The sequence below is a fragment of the Carlito syrichta genome, unplaced genomic scaffold, assembly GCF_000164805.1.
Source record: "Carlito syrichta isolate Samal-C Ts95f unplaced genomic scaffold, Tarsius_syrichta-2.0.1 Scaffold308818, whole genome shotgun sequence".
NCBI classification, from domain to species: Eukaryota; Metazoa; Chordata; class Mammalia; order Primates; family Tarsiidae; genus Carlito; species Carlito syrichta.
Genome location: NW_007252914.1, coordinates 327,762 through 334,938, shown reverse-complemented (window position 1 = coordinate 334,938; position 7,177 = coordinate 327,762). Strand labels below are relative to the sequence as shown.

Genomic DNA, 7,177 nt, shown 5'->3' with positions numbered 1-7,177 from the left:
ACGGCTCTGCCCCTCAAGCACACTCAGTCTTTCTCAAATTGCACCAAGGCTAACACTAAGCCTGCACCTCCATCCTGACATCTGCTGAAATGAATGTATTGATACTCATAGTGGAGGCAACAGAGAAGCATTCCGTTTTCCAGTCAGGTTTAGAAAAACCCGAGTATAAGTTTATTTAAAACAAAAAAAGAATTTCACAATATCTCCCAGCCAAATTGTGAACGGAATCAGGGCCTCCAACCCTGCTCAGGGGATGTCAGTTTCTCTGTTGACAAGAAAACTCTATGAGGAGCTTGGTGCCTCTACTATGAGACCTGACTCAACCTTGGGAAGCAATCCCAGCACTTCCCTAGGGCCTGTGAGGAGACACTATCCACTAAGGGTGTGACAGCTGTCTTCCAACATGTAGAAGGCTGTCATGTGGGAGTCACAGCAGACTGTGTGACTCCAAAGGGCAGAACAAAGACCCATGTACCAGAGCAACCTCACGATTTTCAGCAACGCTTCCTGCACCAGCAACTGCTTAGCCCTCCTGCCAAGGTAGGAGGAAACTTTGGCATTGTGGAAGGACCCATGTCCACTGTCCATGCCATCACTGCCACCTAGAAGACTGTGGATGGCCCCTCCAAAGAAGCTGTGGTGCAACGGCCATGGGGCCCTCCAAAACATCATCCCTGCATCCACTGGTACTGCCAAGGCTGTGGGCAAGATCATCCCTGATTGAACATGAAGTGCAAGGGCATGACCTTCCGTGCCCTCGCCACCAATGTTGTGGACCTGAACTGATGTCTGGAGAAATTCACCAAATAGGATGACATCAAGAAAGTGGTAATACAGGCATCAGAGGTCCCCCTCAAGGGCATCCTGGGCTACACCAAGCACCAGGTTATGACCTCCAACTTTAACAGTGACATCCACTCTTCTGCCTTTGATGCTGGGGCTGGCATTGCCCTCAACGACCACTTTGTTAAGCTCATCTCTTGGTATGACAATGAATTTGGCTACAGCAACAGGGTAGTGGACCTCATGGCCCATGTGGCCTCTGAGGAATAAGAAGTCCTGGCCCATCTGCCCCAGTGAGAGCACTAGAGGAAGAGAGAAGCACTCAGCTGCTGGTGAGTCCCTGCCACACTCAGTCTTCAACCACCCTAGGAATCTCCCCTCTTCACAGTGTCCAAGCCAGATCCCCTGAAAAACTTAGGGAGGTACATGAGCCCCCACCTCATCATGTACCTTCAATAAAGTCTCCTATACTCAAAAAAAAAAAAGAAAAGAAAAAGAAAAAAAGAAACTTCTCCTTAAAATGTGGCTGCAAAGGGTTGCTTTCTCTTGAATGTTGCCCTGGTCCTGCTTGGCCTCCCAAGAGGGAGAACAGGACTCTCCCCTAAGGGCGCAGTCAAACCTCTGTAAGAGTTTACACTAATTGAACATTTGCTGTATGCCAGGTACCATCAATCATTGAACTTCCACACCCACCCTATGAGACTGTACTATTATCATCACATTTTTCACACTGGTAAACTGGAGCACAAAATTAAGTAACTTGTGCAAATTCAAAACACTGCTTAATGGGAAAATTGGGATTTAAACCCTGGAGTCTGACTTCAGAGGCCATACTCAACTGCGACTCAAGAAAGAAAAGAGGATAAGAAGAGAGTGATCCAGAAAGGCTTTGCAAAAAGTGATGAGAACTGGGTTAAAGAGTACAAACATGCAGTCAGATAAAAGGAATAAATTCAATGTTTGATAGCAAAGTAGGGGGAGTATACTTTTAAAAAATGTATTGTGCTAAGGTAATGGATATGCCAAACATCCTGACTTGACCACTACACATTATACACATGTAACAAATTTCTCATGCACCCCATACAAATAGAATGAAAGAAAAAAAAAAAAAAAAGCTTTGCTCCTTAGCCCCACAGCCCAAATGGGTGATGGGAGTGAGGTCTACATTTTGTCCTGGAGGCAAGTGCCAAGTGCCTTCTCTCAGGATTGGTCAGTGTCTCCACACTGGGGGACACATGCGCCTAGGCCTATGCAGAGGGTTTTGAAGGCATGTGTAATTTCCTAAAATGGGCCTTCATAAGAACCAGTGACAACTGCAGGCTCTTCCTCCCACCTTCCTTTCACAGCAACCTTATAGGAAAGCATATACCACACTTCTCACCCACACCGAACATAGAAAACGTGGCTTGCACCAGGTTGTAAACTTCTAGGCACCAAAGAAACAACTGGAAATTTTGGAGTCGAGAAAATTGATCTGAAAACATATGGTTTTGGAAAAGAAATGGTTTTCAATTCTTTGCGTTCAACAAAATTGGAATGACCTAATGGAGCTGATGGATCCTTGACAGTAACTTTTGGTGCTACAGCACTACATGACCTTTGGCAGATAATTCAGGAGCCCAAGAATGGAGTGACACTGTTATGACACACCTCTTCAGATATTTATGTGAGCAAGATTATTCAGTGCTTATACCTACTAAAATGAAAATAATAATGTAATTTTCCATGCACTAGTAATATTTGTGGGTACAGAATAATAGTCACCCACAAATATATGACTATTTGCAAAGAGAAGACTATCCGCTTGAGATGTATTTCCAAAATGTTTTCCTTTTTATCTTTAATAACCATCAACATTCATAATATAATAGTATTATTTTGATTTTTTAACATACTAATAACTATTGCAATAATTTCTCAATCCAGAAAACAGTTTTTAACACTTACAGCAGAGATTCTGAAACTTGTTTGTCTCACAGCACCCTTAGAGAATGAGTAATATTTCTACAGTTCCCCTAAACCAGAAGAAAGGACAGACAGTTGCATCTAAGTGCTTAGGTCCAGACAGCTTAAATATGTATGTCCTAACTACATAATCACCATTTAAACAAAAACATATACTGTGAAAGAAGAAGTATTTTTATTTCGTTCTTTAATAACCACAATTACTTATTAAATGGACATGTGACCCTGTCATGCACTGCACAACTTTTCAAACCTGGAAATCAGATTGGTCACATCCACACTCATTCTCTGTTCCATGCTGATGTTTGTGCAGGACCCGCTTTTTAGTCACAACAACTGCTGGAAATAAGCTTTGCAAAAATATACCATCATCAAAGGAACGTAGTGTGATCTCATGTTGAATCTGTGAACTGCTTCCAAGTGATATTCTTGCTGTGTTTTCTCCACACAGGAAATTTTAAGTATCCTGCAGTACGCCTGTGAATTCACTGAAAAGTTCCTGGCATACCTAGGTAAATAGTTTGGGAGCCAAAGATTGACAGCCTTAGGTTCACAGGAAATGCTTTCTAAAATTTCAGCTTGTGGACCTCTTTTGTTACAGAGAAAATGGTTGTATGTTTAATAAAACTTATAAACATAAAACGCTTTATATTGGAATATTTGGAGAAAGTAGAATGGAAACATACTTTGCTCATGTATCTTTTAAAAACGATGTTAGATATCAATTTGCTATAGTGTTTCAATATTGTTTAATACACTTAGAATGATGTGACTGATTTTGAAGTTATTTTACTTTAAAATAGTGATATTAGTGCTATAATAAAAATTATAGCCTTTGCCACTGTTTAAGCATATGCTGGAACATTTATATGTCAAACTGAAGTTGTGTGTAGGGGTCATAATGTTTCAAAATTCTTTTCAGGCAGACTTCTCAACTTTGCCACTATTGATGTTTGGGGCTGGATAATCCTTTGCTGTGGAAGGCTGCCCTGTCATTGTAAGATGTTCAGCAGCACCCTGGCTTCTACTGTCTAATGCTTGTAGCACCCCTTCCCTCCGCCCCCCAACTTGTGACAATCAAAAGTGTCTTAGACATTGCCAAATGACCATGGGAACAAAACCACCCTCAGTAGAAAGCTATTGTTTTGGGGGTACTTAGGCAAAAAGGTATACTAAAACCCACAGGCTAGGCTTATATAGAAAGCAATAAAATATCATCTTTAGGAACTCAGGTATTAGACTTCTGATCCCATTCTTACTTGCCTTGGGCAAGGCATCTAATTTCTCTAAACTTGTCTTTTCATCTTTAAACGGGAATAAATGTTCTTACCATACTAGAAAGTTGTTGTGAGCCTTAGATGAGAATATATAAGTGAGATGCCTAGCAGAGCCCAACACATAGCTATCTGTTAATAAATCCTAGGCATTATTAAAATAGTTATTCCCAACACTTCCTCAGTAAAGTACATCACTACAGAGGTTCCTTGTCAATTGCGTCATCTGCCTGAACTCATCAGTCTGATATTCAGACATTTTGTCATATGTGCCCAAACTCTCTACCTTACCTTGTTGACCCTGATAAGAAAGGCAGTGCACACCAGACTCATTTATGCAATCTTATTTGTCCAAGTCTAGTCCCACCTTCTGTTACCAAAGACCCATGTGAATCCCTCAGCCTATCTCCTGACTTGTACGTGTGTATCTGTATGTTGGAAGGTGTGCTGTGGGACTTGGGAATCTGTCTCTTTAAACTCTAGAAGAGTAAGGAGGATGAGGGGGACAAAGGGTGAAGAAAAATAAAGAGAAGGAAGAAGAAGGGGAAGAATGGATAATTCTATAGACCCCGGTGTGAAATTCTTATCTAGGAATTAAGGTCTTATACTCTTGCCTTTATTGGTGCAGCTACCTGCTTCCTTCTGCTTGATCAGAGGCCTTCAGGGACCAGCTTAGAGTCCACCTCCTCTCTTAAACCTGATTAGGTCATGCAGCCCTCATAGCTCTCTCATTCTCTAAATTTCTTTAGCACTTGCAGTCTGTACCACACAGATTAGCATGTAATTATTTACTATCGGGTTACATTGGTCTCCACTTGTGTTTTGTGTCCATCATGTGGCTCCATAGCGATTATAACTCCTTAAGGGCAGCAAGTACCCCACATCCTTTTTTAGAATGTGTGTGAGACACTCGAACTACAGAACATGATGGTGAATGAACTCTAGTCTTTAATTGTCTGGATCATCTTATTTTGGTATGTGCTACATATTAGGTGTATGTCCTAGAAATGTTTCAAAATTTCTCTAAAAATTATCATGGAGTTTGAAAAGAAATAGCTACTCAGAGTTATACAAGCATAATCAGGCAAGGCTGTAACGTGGAAATTCCCCAGTTGCTCCACACTTAATATGCCCTTCAGTAGCTGAACGGTGATGGGCAGGACAAGGAACATTAGTGCCCAAGCGACTCTTGTTCTTGTGTTTTATAGGCTCTAAGAGTGCTCTCCTAAGTAATTCCCTCAATTGTGGTTCATTAACAGCTGTTAACAATCCCCTTCTGGCCTTAATTAATTACCTTGCCTTGGAGTTAAAGGGGTAAATGGTTGTCAAGGGCATTATTTGCTCAATTACCCAAAAGCCATAGATAATATGTGGTAACGAATTGGAAGATGGAACACCAACCTTTCTTCAGTCCCACAATTGTAAAACCTTGTTCTGCTCTTTAAGGTGTGCTATATCAGCCCTTAGGAGGAACTTGCATTCAGGGCAACCCTAAATGGAATGAGAGAATGTAGTATCTTCATTTTCCTCCCAGCTGAAACACTGAAATTCCACATTAGTGATAAGACTCAGCTTTTTAGATAATTCAAGAGCCAATTACTGAGGTCTCCTCCTTTTCTTTCATTGTCTACTTCTACTCCTAGTCTGCTTTTTGGTCATTTCATGGCTGTTTCACAGCCGACTTCATCCATAGGCTAGCTCTCCCCTGTATGCTAAAATTAGCTTTCTGCTTAGGGGGCCTCCTGTTACAAAATTATATTTTTATATGTTTGCTTTTTAAAATCTTGTTTTACTACGATTGGGTTTAAAATTATGAAAGGAATTATTTCTTCTTTTTTCAGGAAAGAAGTAAAATAATCTTCATTAAAGAGAAGGCAAGTGTAATTTTATTTGAGATAGTTGCTAGGAGATAATTGGTGTCATGTTGGAAATAACAAAGCTTCAGGGAATAAAGAGCTAAGATTAAGGGAAGTACAGTCAGAGACCAAGAAATCCTTCTATAAGGGGGAAAGAAATCATGACATTCTCTGTTGGTATATTTGTATATGTGACTGAGATCTTTCTCTTTTTACTTGAACCCAGGGAATGGAAGGCAAATCTTTCTGATTAAATCAGAAGTCATCAGTGGTTTGTAGCTTCCCTCTACTCACCTATAACAGATTTTGAACTGACTCTGGCTCCCAGTCCTAGTGTCTATAGTGGGGAGGGAAGGGAGACAAGGATAGGAGGGAAGGGAGACAAGGATAGGGTTAGGTTAAGCAGTGGATGCAAACCACATTAAAATTTGCACCACTTAGCCGGGCTCGATGGCTCAGCCTGTAATCCCGCGCCTTTGGGAGGCTGAGGTGAGTGAATTGCCTGAGCCCGCGGGTTCGAGACCCGCCTGGGCAGGCGAGACCTCATCTCTACAATAAAATCAAAAAATTAGCCGGGCATGGTAGCGCACACCTGTAATTCCGGCTACTCGGAAGGCTGAGGCGGAAGGATCGCCGGAGCCCAGCAGGTCGAGGCTGCGGTGGCCGGGAGCGGCCACTGCACTCCAGTCTGGGCAACAGAGTGAGACTCCAACTAAAAAAAAAAAAAAAAATTTGCACCACTTGAAATGTTCTAATTAGGTGCAATTTCTTCATACAGTCATAAAAAATACTTATTAGAATTGTGTGGTATATATAACAGTAGAGGCATGTCAACTTGCATTCTTAGCACTGAGGAAGGGGTCCTTAACTTTATAGTATATATTTGAATGTGTGAGTCTATGGGTGTTTGTGTGGTGTGTGAGTGTATGTGTGATTGGTGCATGAATGCGTTGTGTCTAAGTGTGTATTTGTGTGGTTTGTGTATGATGGTGATGATGGTGGTGTGTGGGAGTGGCTGTATGTGTGTATATGGCTGTGATTGCTGTGGGGAAAGTGAGGGACATGTGAGTGTGTGTTGTTGGGTTCTTGGAGGCTTCACTCAGAAAGAAACTCCTAGGTTCAGTCGTGAAGGATAAGCACTCCAGGAAGATAAGAAGGGTTAGGACCTTCAGGAAGAATAAATAGCACTTCAACAATGCACTGAGGAAACAGAAGCTAGTTTCCACTAAAGCATAGCGTGCAAGCTGGGAGATAAGACTGCACTGTTGGATGCAGGCCAGGTCACAATGGCCTGTG

The 7,177-nt window shown here is 41.7% G+C and overlaps 1 pseudogene; it reads left to right on the top strand.

The window, feature by feature from the left end:
• Positions 1 to 469: 469 nt before the first annotated feature.
• Positions 470 to 1,053, top strand: LOC103268338 (annotated as a pseudogene).
• The last annotated feature ends 6,124 nt before the right edge of the window (positions 1,054 to 7,177 follow it).